We start from the raw sequence: 13,064 nt of genomic DNA, 5'->3' as shown, positions 1-13,064 counted from the left end.
GGAAATTGCTTCCCATGTATTAGCTCTGTGCTCCCTGCAGCTCAGTTTCCTCACTTGGGAATCCTTGTGAGATTTATACAACGCAATAATTCCATTAATACAAAAAATCCCGGGGAGATGTCGTCTCTGTCCCCAACTCCCTCATTTACTCAGCAAATACTTGTGAACCTCCCATGAAGCTCCAGGCACTGTGCTAACCATTATACTTATCAGTTGTTTCTATAGAATAGTATTTCAGGGTTCAGGCTGGGAGTACCCCAAGAGTGGGCTAATATCGCCAACATCGTGCTCCTCCTTGACGCTGCCTGTGGAACTTCCTTGTCCAGTTTACAAGGGGATGTTACCTTCATAAGCTACGTGTGATTTTTTTCAAAGTTCTACATGAGCTGGTGACTGCGTAACTCAACTCGGCTCTTTGGTCTTGTCACAGTTGTTATAGAACCCAGAGCCTGTGTGGCCAACCCTGGGGTGACCCCAAACTGGGCTGTCAATCGGGGGTGTGGAGAGTGAAGGGAAGCCTCTCCCCACAAGTTCTTCTAGGGTAATTCTATGGATTCTTTATCCCTGGGGAGTTACTTCTGCAATTAGAAGGGCTCTCTGTTTCGATAGTTTATGACCTAATTCCATTGTCCCGTGCCTGAGGTGGTCAGATCCAGGCCTTGCAATAAGTCTCCAAAATCAGGGCCAGAGGGAGTTTAATGGGTAAGGTTACTATTTCCTCAAGGATTAAAATAAGCAAAGAGGATGGGTTATTACATAATCATTGACCCCTTGATTGAAAACACAAATGTAATTTATCTCAAAATCATCCTCTAGTTTGTTGTTCTCCAAAATTAGATTACGCTAGCAAATGTGTTGAGCCTCTTGAACAGACAGTTATTCTCATGTCAATAGACGCTGGAAGAATAGTCTTCCCAGGCCCAGATTCTCTATGGATGGAATTTGGGGAAAAAAGCACTTCAAATCCAAACATTCGACCCATAGTTCTTATAGTCATTGAAGGCTGAAAGACAGCATGGCCTAATGGGGAAAGCTTGAACTTCAGAATCAGATTAAACCTAGATGGAGATACTGGCTTCTTTACTGACCCACCTGTGTGAATTTTGTTCAACTTCACCTTTCAGAATCTGTCTTCTTAGCTAAACAAATAAAATAAAACACTTAAAAATGAGAATAACAATTATCTACCTTTCAGGGATTATTTATAGGTTTCTGATACTGTATATGGACGTACATGACAGAGTATCTGGCATACATTAAGGCCTCAGTCTATGGTAACTATTAAGTCTACAAATGCTTAGTAGAATACAGATCAAAAGACTGAATTGGTTCCAGAACCTGAGGGCTCTGTCTTAATCTTGGAAAGAGAGAGACACATAGCCAGTGGTTCTCAGCTCCAGCAGCTCAGAATCTCCTGGGGGTCTTCTAAGAAAGGCTACTGTCCTAGTCCTGCCCCCAAAGATTCTGCTTCTAATTGATTTGAGCTGAGGCTGGGTGTTGGGATGCCTCGCAGTGCCAGTCGGAGAACCTCGCCTGCATCTCCATCGCTGGGGCTGGCGGACCACACGTGGGGAAGCCTCACAGAGATGTTTATCAGGGGTCTGGCCTTAAGCCTCACAAGTTCAGAAACCCTCTTATTAGACCTTCAAGGTGATGGGACTCAGACACATGCTGAAAAGGAAACGGAGAGGCTCCTAATTTATCATTGAAAATATACCTACCAAACAGACCAAGTACATGCATTGGACTGAAGAGCATGTTCTCCCTTTAAGCAAACTCCAAAGGAAGCCAAATGATGGAGAAATGACTCGGAGCCCAGGAAGTGGTTACACAGATTAGATGTTGCCTGGCATCTGGTGTTGAGGTCCCAGCAAGGGCTTGTGCCCTCCAGGCAGGCTGGAGGCTCTATCTTCCCATGTAGCAGCCCCTTCTCACCTGTGAATGGTGCTTACGGGTCACATCCAGGTTTTGCCACTGGAACAACCCTTTCCGTGGGCTTCAGAGTTTCCCCTGCCTGCCACCATTCTCAGGTCATCCCGACGTGGGCCCTGTAATGTCAGTCAGAGCAGCCGAACTGGCTCACATCTGCATCTAACAAACTGACTTGCCAATGCACCAAAGAGGGCAGGGTGTGAACCTCAGCTATGGTCTGATGAAAGCAAGGGTCATACACATGCGTGGGAGTGCCCCAGAGGAAAGGATTTTGGCTTTGACCTTCATCCTTCCCATTCCACAGGAGGATTTGAAAGCTGTAGCTGAAACGCCTGCGGGATCATAAACATGGGATGTTGCTTTTAGAGCCCATTACTGATCCCACAGTTTCTCGCCAGTAGGGAGAGGATCTCAGTGAATGATGGGATGGTGAGTGTGCTTGGGGAGGAGGTCCATAGCCAAGGCCAACATCTGCATCAGCACAGGGGAGATGGATGGGCACAACAATAGGGTAGTTGAGACATCTGGGTTTGGTATAAAATGTTACCAGGTGAAGAAAGCAAGAGTCTAATGTTAAGGTCATTCTGGGTTCAGAAGTCTTCATACCTGGAGGGAATAATTTATTCAGGATCGAGAATCACTGTTCTGTCCTTCTTCCCAGAGAGTGAGAACTATGTTCTGTTTATTAACTGATGATACGAGATAATTACACCTATCAAAACCCAACTTTCATCATGGCTATAAGCAAACTCCAGTTCCTTTGCACGTTGGGTATTTCCTTGGCCAGGAGAAGCAGAAGGAAATTTCTTGTCTGGTTCTGTTTGGATCCCTGTTGCACTGAGCTGACCTAATTTTGCTTTGCCCATTCTCTTGGGTGGGGTCCTCACTACTTTTTATCAGAGTGGCCATGTGCTTGTGCCAGGATTTTTATACAGCAGAACAGGTTTTATTTTCCACCCTCCTCTGAGTTGACGTGCCAGGCCCAGTGAACGTGGCAGCCCTCCAGCTCGCTCACACCCCTTTGAGTTGTGTGGTGTCTGCTCCTAAAGTAGTTTATGCCCATAGTACATGTTAAGGTAATTAAGTGATTTAGTTACCTACTATGTCAACCAACTTAATATTATGTAAACTGATACAATGAGTATGAAAAGAAAGGGCTATATCTTTGAGAACTAAGTGAAATTATTTGGAAAGACTCAATAAAGGAAAATTGATTTAAAGATTTCCTTTAAGTGTGGGGAGGTTGGGGGAAAATAAGAAGAATATGGAAGAATTCTGTCCTGGAAGTCTTTTTCAGGACTCTAAAATTTCATGCCACCTCTTAAGAAGTTGAAATTTAAAACAGTGGATAACACTTTATAGGTGTGATTTATGCAAAAAAAGAGACAGCAAGGATCCCAAGTGAGGGCACCAGGCTCAAAGAAAAGGCTTTGGTCCTATGTCAAAATGTTGGCAAATAGGGGTGCCTGGCTGGCATAGTTGGTAGAACATGCGATTCTTGATCTTGGCATTGAGTTCAAGCCCTACGTGGACGTAAAGTTTACTTTAAAGAAATATATGTTTGATTTTTTTTTTTAAGATTTTATTTATTTATTTGACAGAAAGATCACAAACAGACAGAGAGGCAGGCAGAGAGAGGGAGGGGGAAGCAGGCTCCCTGCTGAGCAGAGAGCCCGATGCGGGGCTCGATCCCAGGACCCTGAGATCATAACCCATGCTGAAGGCAGAGGCTTTAATCCACTGAGCCATCCAGGCACTGCAGAAATGTATGTTTTAAGTATATATTTTCATCCTTGATTCATCATTTAACATATATATTGAGTGCCTACTGTGTATCAGAATTCCAGGTTCTGGAACTGCAGAAATGAATAAGGCCAACAAAGTTCCCGCCCACAAATGAACATTCTGGTGAAGGAGACGGTGGCCAACGGCGACTTATAGGCTATAGGCAATGTATGCCGCGATGCACATCTGTGAACTCAGTGTAAACTGATTCACAATGGGGTAGACAGGCAGTCACAGAACAAGACTTGCCAATGAGGAACCAGAGTGGAGATGCAACTCCGTGGGCAGAGGGGAGCCATGTGGACATCTAGGGAAGACTCCGGGGACAGAGGGGCCAATGAGGCTGAGACCCCGAGCTGGGCCTGAGCTCGTATTTAAGGAACAGCAAGAAGGCCAGTCTGCCTGGAGGAGCAGGATGGAAGGTGAGAGCCCAGGGGTGAGAGGAGCCCTAGGCCCATCCAGGGCGTGGGGACCCTGGGGAAGACTTTGGATGTGACTCTGAAGCTGAGAAGCAGCCACTGGGGGCTTCTGAGAAAGGGACGGGCCAGGTGTGATTGTTCTGTTTAAAAGGTACACCTGCTGCTCTGTGAAGAGAACTGGCAATGAGGGGCAAGAGTGGATGCTAAAAGCTGCAAATGAGGCAGACAGGAAGAGTCCGTGATGTGAGCGGGGGCCCGTGGAGACCGGCTCCCAGAAAGCCACGCTGGGGCAGCGTCCCAGGTCAGTGGGACTGGAAGGTGCTCTGGGGGCCCAGTGAGGCCAGGGGAGAAGCCTCGGAGGAACCAGGGGCCAGAAGCTACTGCAAGGAGCGCCAGGGATTCTGAGCCCTTTTGAGTGGCTTGAAGGGAAAGGGCAGGAGAGACAGGGCTGGAGAGAGAAGGGCCCCGGAGAGGGGCAGGTAAGAGGCTGTTGGGAAGGAACCCGGAAGTGACCCCACAGGCCTCCCAGAGTCCTCTGCAGGGAGGCAGAGCTTCCAGAGGATTAGCAGAGATGGCTTTGTTTACGGCTGGGAGACAACCAGGCAGAACTTGGCTTCCTTCACCATTAGAAGCAGTTGGCCTGACTTAGGAGGTATTTCCTTATTGTCTTTTGCTCTTCCGGTTTTCTTCTCCCTCCAGTGGGGAGGACTGACTCAGGAAGCCCGCAGAAGCCTGCTTTTGTTTGTCTTTGCAACAGACTTGACTGGAGGGGAGAGGGAGGGGTCTGGGTGCCTGCGGTGGGGCCTGCAGAGTATCAGGGAGATGGCCTGCTGCCCGAGGGGGCTAATCTTGCCCATTTTTGGCAGTCACTGTTAGGGAATGCTACTGGGCAGGGTTCCCATGTCAGAGGGAAAATAAGCTCAAGGCTTACATTTCTCAAGCTTTAGGTAGACTCTCTGTGGTTTTCAAGCTTTTGAAAAATGTCTGTTTATGGGAATCTATTTTATATATAGGTATCAGAATCGGAATGAAGAGAATTTGAGGGAATCTATTTTATATATAGGTATCAGAATCGGAATGGAGAGAAAGAGGTTCCTGGCAGCCTCAGGACCTTGCTGGGCCCCCAGGATGGACTGGAAATGTCCAGGTACGAGGCCACTTTTGAGGATCGGATCTTTCTGGCTGGGTAATGGAAGGAGCCTGGTTCTGAAATTTTACCCTAAAGGCCTGGTCTGGCCTTAATTTTTCACCATTTTTGCCTCTACCCCTAGGTACTGACCAGCCTTTGGGAACAGATGAAAGAAGGGGTTGATCTTCAGGCTTGAATTCTGCCTCAACACAGCCCTTCCTCCTTTTGAGGTGCCCAACAAAGAGAGGTAAAGGCAAACATGTGCTTTTGATGATGACAAAGCCCAATGTAGACCCTTGTAACCTAGGGTTGGCCCCTGTGGAGTGTGCCTCCTTCCTGGGCTGGAGGCAGGCCTAAGGCCCAGAGTCAAAACGGGCTATGTGGACATTCCCTCCTAGCCCACACCAGAATCTTTCAAGTAGGCATCCCAGGAAATGCCTGCACACTGGGGAGAAGCCAGAGCCTGAAGCCTTCCCAACCTTCAAGAATGTTTCTAGGAGCATTATGCTTTGCCAATGACACTTAACCACAGCCCCAGATGGGAAATGGTCCAAATGTTATTTTTTCACTAGGAAATGACCTTAGTTGTCTCTGCTGATGCTTTTTGCGTTAAAGTCTATTTTGGACTTCTAACCTTGTTGCCTCCAGGATCTTGGGAGAAAGGGAGCCCAAGGCAAAGTGAAGTTGATACAAGTAGACCAAAGAGGGATGGAGAGGGAAAAATAAGGCTTACTCCCCAGTGAGCCATCCAGCCCCTCTGTGCTCAAGGAAGTTGAGGGATCCCAGTTCACTGCCTTGGGGGGACTGGAATGAGGCAACGGAGGAGGAGTACAGCCTTGAGGACAACCTTCCCATCAGAACACCTGCTAGACCAGGGATCGGAACATGGAAACTCAGCTGTGTGCATACATGGCCTCTTCATCTGTTCTCCCTGCAGCTCCGGGGGGTTTGTGGCCAGTGGGAGAGCCTGAGTGCTCTCAGGTGTGTGCGAGGATGTACTTCCTGCCAGCCCACAATAGAACTCCAGATATTTCTGAATTTGTCATTCTCTTCTTCGTGGACGTACTTATCCAATCAACAAAATTTTTTTTAAAAGGATAAAATAAGTTTTTATTTATAGTCTTATAGTAAAGGGGAAAGACTTAACTTGCAAGACAATTCTTGGGCAGTATGTACAACGTACCTTTTACTTCCACGTGAGGGAATCAAACATGGACTGAGACTACACAGTACATGCTGGAAATCAGCAAATGCCAGGAATGGAGTAGGAAAAAGACAAAGAAATATGGCCTAAACACACAAACCCCTTCACCGGGATCAGGGCTGGTCACACACTGGGAGCGGGTTCCAGGACAGGTGGAAGGGGAGTGGGGTGAGGGTGGGGAGAGTCTGCTCTGGGGGACGGGTTTAGTATCTGGTCAATTGCTCTTAGTATTTACATACAAAATCGGTTGGCTCTGTTTTTTAGAAATGCACAAGGAAAGAAAGGAAAATCTGATCATTGCTTTATGAATTTGCCACTTTGCAATACCGACATCATCAGAAATAGAGACAATTCACTCAGATACAGGTTTCAGTAGCAGGAAAGTATATCAAAACATTGTCACTGGCCCCCAATCCAAAACCTCTCCCTGACCTGATCCTCCCTCCTTGTCCCACCACTTACCCTCCCTTGGCGGCTACCATTTCACTGCTGCCTGCTGTCCCCCACACATACCACACTGCTGCCTGTTGTCCCCCACACATACCACACGAGTGTCATGCACCGCCCCGAGGCTGGCTGAGAGAAGCAGGAGTGAAACAGGCCGATGACAGTGCTGCAACTCTGTCCCCACTTGTTTTTATACCACAGACTTCTTCAAGGATCTGGCCTTTCAATAGGAAGGTAAATAGCTTTTTAGAAGAAAAATAGATCCTCAAAAAATAGGGGGATTAATTCTGATGACTCCAAACCAGTCATCTTCTTAAAGTAGAGCAGTCCACAGATTCACTAAGTCTATCAAACGGAGGTGAGGAGGCCCCTGGAGGAAAGGCCTGTTAGGGGCAGGAGTCCTTGGGGCATGTGCCAGGGGCGAGGAGGGGGGCGGCAGTGGAGGAGCTGGTGGCCGGTCGGAGGGCCGGCCATCTGTCCTCCAAAACAAAAGCTGCCAAGTTGGGGTGTCTTGGTTTAAAAATTCCTGGTGAGGACAGGGAATCCTTGCAGGGAAACATCAGAAAAAAAAAAAAATTGTTGAGATGGGGAAGGAGAATGAGAGCTGTTGTCCAAGAGCTTCCATGTGAAGATCAAGTTTGAGAAAAAAGAGGGAGCTTAGCTGTCTCCATCTGCAGCTCCTCCCTGCTCTGTGGCTCCGTGCCTGCCCCCAAACCAGAGTCAGAGCCTCGGGCAAAGACAGAGATGGCACTTCCCTTGGAGTTGGGGTAGAAGCTGTTGTCTGAGGAGGGGTGGTTGGCCAAGTTGGATACTGCACCTCACCGTCTCCAGTGCATGGACTTCTTGCTCCAGAGGAACATCCTGCTGCTTGAAGTAATCAGTGTCTTGCTGGTGTGTGTGGATTTTCCTTCACATTTCCTGGATGTCCTCTGTGGCTTTGTCTAGGACTTGGGCCCGGGATGCCTTCTGTCCTTGGAGTGACAGGTACTGAGTACCACAAACTGGGAAAGCTTTCTTAATGTGCTCCCTATGTTTTCATTCCGGAAAATTATGACGAGCCGGTTTGTCAGTCGTAGATTGAAACCTCCGTTGCTCTTTGTCACTCTCCGTCTCAAGGTCATGTCGTCTTATGGGTCATTTCCTAGGGTTCCCTCCCAAGGATGGGGGTGGGCACCTCCCTGACAACAAGCCCAGTCCCCCCCCCCCACTCACTCACTCAATTGTGCATGCACACACGCACACACACACACACAAACATGGACAAGAACCACCTTCTCACTCTAGTCAACAGATACGTATAAAGTGCCTAATGTGTTCAGACCCTGGGGCCTATTCAGACTCTTCTCTTTGAGGTTCCTGGTCCCTGTTCAAGGGACACTGGACAAAATCTCCCATCCTTGAAAGGCCCAAGCTGCTCTCTGGGGGCCTGAGTTGACCAGGAAGGCCTCAGCCAGTTAGCAGGGGAGAGCAAGATACTAAGGCTTCTTAATCCCTCAGACCCCTCTCTCTCCTCAAAAGCTAGAAGCCTCTGATATGGACATTTCTTGCTCTGGAACAGTCCTCTGGTCCTACAAACTAGAAAGACTTCTGACTGGGAGATGCCACCCGAAAGCGGCTGAGATCTCTCCAGTGTGAGGGTGGTATGAAAAGAGGTTTATGCCTCCAAATGTCCCTTATTCTTTCTCCTCAAAGTGACAAGATCCTCATTAGGTTTCAGCCCAGGGGAAAACTCAAGAATAAACCAACTGCCAATGCCACGGGGCTCTAGAAGCTCAAAAGTGTCACAGCCATCAGCTAGACCGAGGATAACCATGTAAAGTTGTTGCCAAACTAGAACACTTGAGAATGGCAAGGAGTGCTATTAATATGCGCACTGAACAGCCACCAGAAACCCAGACCGTCCTAAGCCAGCTGAGAGGTGTGGTCACTACTCTAGAATGGAGTTCCTCAGAAACAATCTGCAATGGAGAAATTTGGTTCCCCGTCAGCCCTCTCAGGATGTGACTCAGAACTCATGCTAACTGAGAGGAATCTTTCCTAGACAGGCCCACTCCCTTTTTCCAGAACACATGGCAGGAGAGCCTCCCCAAATGAAGCTGGGGTGGGCCACTTTAGAGAGCCACCCTGAGGGACCTCGAAGACAGAGAGGGACATGGAAAAGATGCACGCAGGCCTCCTGTGAGGAAACTCCATCAATGCTGGAAACTTAGGGGCTCTTTGAAGATATGCTGGCCAGGAGGAGGAAATTCTTGTAGTCAGTGAGGTCAGAACACAGGCCTCTGCTCCACACTGACACTTTTATAGAAGGTCAAAAATGTGTTTGGCCTTTGTAGTTGGTTTAGGGGAAGTTTCAGGCTCTGAGATTGAACTTTCCAGGCTCCCATCTCTTGTTTCCATGTGGTGATGCATTTATGGACTGTATTTTTAGAAGAAGATATTTGAAAATGGGAAGGTATTCATGACAGAGGAGTGACTCAGCCCTCATTGGCCGTGCCTCTGTTCTGGATGCCTTGAGATGGGATGGCATTCAGGACATGATGAGTGGGACTCGGAAGGTCCCAGCCTGTTACTATGAAGTGAGCGGAGCCTAAACATTTTAACCAAGAGGCAGGCTCCCCAGTAGACCGGAGGCAGGGATATACTAGAATCCAGACTTACCCACAGGGCTGGAATGGAGCCAACCTGATGTGTCTCAGCTCCCATCTTAGTGCGAGTGTCCAGCAGATAGTATGCGTATGCGCCCTTCTCAGGTGAAAACCTTCCAGATCTGCTCAGCTGTCCACCCAACCAATAAGTGTCCTCTCTTCTTTAAGTACTGAAGTCGTGAGATGTGTCACGCTGCTCTTGGCAGAAGAGGGTAGCCCTGGAGAAGAGCTGGTTGCTCTGGACAGGGGTGGGCGTGGGCTGATCCTCTAGGCTGAGGGCATGGCACCAGGGAACAATTGGTGGACCTTTTTTTTTGTCTCTAAAAACGGAAAAGGAAAACCCGGAGAGACCAAGAGAATAGACTTGATAGTTAATTCTTACAACTAAAGATAGCTATACTAATAATAGCGTTCATGGTAATAATTACTAGGCACAGTAGCCAACATTTACTGAACATGCTTAAATGCAGGGTTTTAATGAATTCTCATGATAACCCTCTGAGGTTGGTATCATTGTCCCATATTTTAGATGGGGAAACAGGCAGAGAGAGGCCACATCACTAACCTGATCTCCAACTGCTTTAAGTGGACCTGGGTAGACCCAGCCTTCTTGGCAGGACATAATGGCCGTGGGTCAGATGGGAGTGTCCTTGGGCTCCCACCACCGAATCCCATGGCTTTCCCTCTGCTTCTTGCCATCCTTCCTTCTGACTGGTGAGAAAGGAAGAGGCACAGCTTACCAGTCTGAGGGACTATCCTCCTGGCCTGGCCCTGACTTCAGCCTTTCCCTCCCTTACAGGTTCTTCCCATCACAAAGAAATATATGCAAGTCTCTCAGGAAAAAGTACCAAAAACTAAACCCTCTTCTTGGAGCCCATTCCCTTCCACCTCCTCTTCTTTCTACCCCCTACCACTAAACTTCTAGAAAAATTTGTTTGGGTTCTCTGTGTCCACTTCATTTCCTTTTACTCCACAACCTGCTCTAACCTCTCTTCTGCCCCATCCCCATCCCCTCTCCAACAATGACCTTACACCCTACCCAGCGTCCATCTCTGTCTCTACTGCACTTGCCTTCTTGAAGATTCCATCCCTGTTGGCCACTCTTTCCTTATTGAAGGGCTCCCTCCCTGTGACTTCCCTCCTACCACCTCCTTTTAATTTCCTCCTATTCCTCTAGCTTCCCCTTTGTTGGCTTTATAGGCTCTATCCTTTCTGCCTACCTGTGATGGTTAATTTTATTTGTCAACTTGACGGGCCCACGGGATGCCCGGACATTAGATTAAGCATCATTCTGGGCATTACTGTGAGGGAGTTGGCCTTCTAGAAAAGTGTCAGGATCAGATTAACATGTGAATCAGTGGATTGAATAAAGCAAATGGCCCTCCACAAAAGCCCTAACTAGACAAACAGGCTGAAAAAGGGAATTTGGTCTCTCTGAATGCCTTTGAGTTGGGTCATTAGTCTTCTTCTGCCCTTGGACTTAGACTCAGACTAGAAATTACACTGTTAGCTCTCCTGGTCTCCAGCTTGCCCACTGTAGATCTTGGTCCTTTTCAGCTTCTAGAATCACATGAGGCAATGCCTTATAACCAACCTATCTCTCTCTACCCAGTACTCCTATAATATATATGATGTCCCACTGGTTCCGTCTCCCTGGAGCCCTCTGACCAACAGGCCGGAGCCCCTGAGCACTCTTCAATCCTTACCCCATCACATTATGTCTGTCATAAGAGAATGTGTTTCACATTATCGTAGCCTAATGAGCTCCTTAAGGACAGATATTGTGTTTTATTCATCTACCCAATCCATAATAAGTGCTCGGAGGTGTTTGTTGAATGAATGAACAAACCACAAACTTGGATGCAGATAGGACTAAGTACGATGCGTATAACCACAGGTGAGGCTCTTTTAATGTCCACATGATCTTCACGTTGGCAGTGCGGACCGCCATCTAGGCTAAGTAAGATTCATGTACCTTAAATCCAATCTAGAGCTTAAAGTCCCTCAAATGCATTACTTCAGTCAGGCCTCCTGTGCTTTGGTCTCAACGGCCAGGCATGCTTGTCGGCTCAATAAACAATCTTTGGGAAGGAAAAGAATAAACATATATTTTCTTTCTGAACCTACAGACACGATTTCAAAATCTCACCTCCACCCAAGGCGCCAGATTCCCTTTCACTGTGCACTCTGTCACTTTCTCTCTCCACCTGTCCCCTTGCTATCACTCCGTCATATTTGCAAGACGGAGTTCTTGGAGAAGAGACTAAGACTGCATGCCTCTTGTCTATAGCTAGAAATTATTTGGCAGGTTAACAGTCAGCCTTAGGCCTTATTCTCTGTCTTGAATTTATAGGGGAAGTACCTACACTCCTCAGGCTGACATAAAACCACAAGAACCTGTTTTGACTTTTTTGGGGATGGGCTGGGACCAGTGTGCAAGGGACCTGTACGAACAGGGCAGGGGAAATGTTAGAAGGCATGTCCAGGCCTGAAGACTGCAGGTGGTGACAGCAGGAGAGAGTTTTGACAGAAGCCTATAAAACAGAAAAGCGCAGAAAAACAGGTTGTGAAGGTTCACAGGCCCATTAAGTAGAACATTCCATGATGTTCCTTCTGTGTTTTTCCCAGCGATATAGAACTAGTTTCTCCCCTGTAGGTCATGTACCCCACTTGGGACCCAAGGTGGGGTGTGAAGTGATAGAGAGGAGGGTTGAGTGCTTGCTTCCAGGATGGGCAGCCTGTGGTATAATCTTGGACGAGGCTGCAGCAACTCCATCTTTGAAGAGAGGTAGGAAGCACCTGCCTCCAACATCCACTGGCTTCTGACGTATACAGTGTATGGAGATCTGCTCCTTTCCCCCAATGTGTTTATGATCCACCATTAAGGTCGCTGCCTCTAGCTAAATATTCATATTGAATGTTCATTGGTGAATATCAGTGTTAATCAGACCGACGTAAATCCGTGGAGCTGGTAGAAAGCTGAAATCCTTCCTTAATTCTGAAAGGAGCCCTAGGGAGAACAGCAAAAATACCCGCCGTCCTGTGGTACCAATGGACTCCACCTTTGTTGGGCCGGATTTCTCCTGAGTTGTGATCTGTGTGGCTGAGCGGGTCCACTACATGTTGGGGATGACTCTGAGGCAGCATTGAAGTTGGTCACTTGCAAGTCTGAAGTTGAATTATTGGAGCGCCCAGTGCCCATACCAAACAGTACAGAAGTAGAGCCTGAGGACCTTCGTGACTCTCTGGTGACACTGAAGCCAGCTCCAGTGACGGCCTCTTCAGCATCAGGCCCTTTTCTCCTTAGGCTTATTCCTAATCAAGACAGATCTTCTCATGGCTGAGACAGTCTGAGCCTGGAGAATTCTCCCTCTCACTCGTGAGGAGCAGAACTGAGGGTTAGAACCCAGTGCCTCTCACCCATTGTGATCTCCCCATTATTTCCACTCAGCCTATTTCCTATGACTCCTTGGGTCTTTTTCATTCTGTTGTTCTTTTTCCTG

General features: G+C 47.8%; 1 protein-coding gene across 7 annotated transcripts in view; it reads left to right on the top strand.

The window, feature by feature from the left end:
* The first annotated feature begins 3,775 nt into the window (after positions 1 to 3,775).
* The window catches only part of LOC106004678 (ral guanine nucleotide dissociation stimulator-like), a 62,327-nt gene continuing 53,038 nt past the window's right edge, over positions 3,776 to 13,064 (top strand). For 6 of the 7 annotated variants that reach the window (XM_045069681.1, XM_045069678.1, XM_045069679.1 and 3 more), the window contains exons 1-3: positions 4,672 to 4,788; positions 5,200 to 5,283; positions 5,408 to 5,512. The gene's annotated coding sequence lies outside the window, so the exon portion shown is untranslated. Of the gene's footprint in view, positions 4,140 to 4,671; positions 4,789 to 5,199; positions 5,284 to 5,407; positions 5,513 to 13,064 lie in introns of those variants that run through there. The other variant, XM_045069680.1, reaches the window with a different exon arrangement.

This window comes from Mustela putorius, unplaced genomic scaffold (assembly GCF_011764305.1).
Source record: "Mustela putorius furo isolate JIRA1106 unplaced genomic scaffold, ASM1176430v1.1 tig00003942_pilon_pilon_pilon, whole genome shotgun sequence".
Taxonomy (NCBI): domain Eukaryota; kingdom Metazoa; phylum Chordata; class Mammalia; order Carnivora; family Mustelidae; genus Mustela; species Mustela putorius.
Note: the sequence above shows the minus strand (reverse complement) of the source record. Positions and strands in the feature narration are given on the sequence as shown.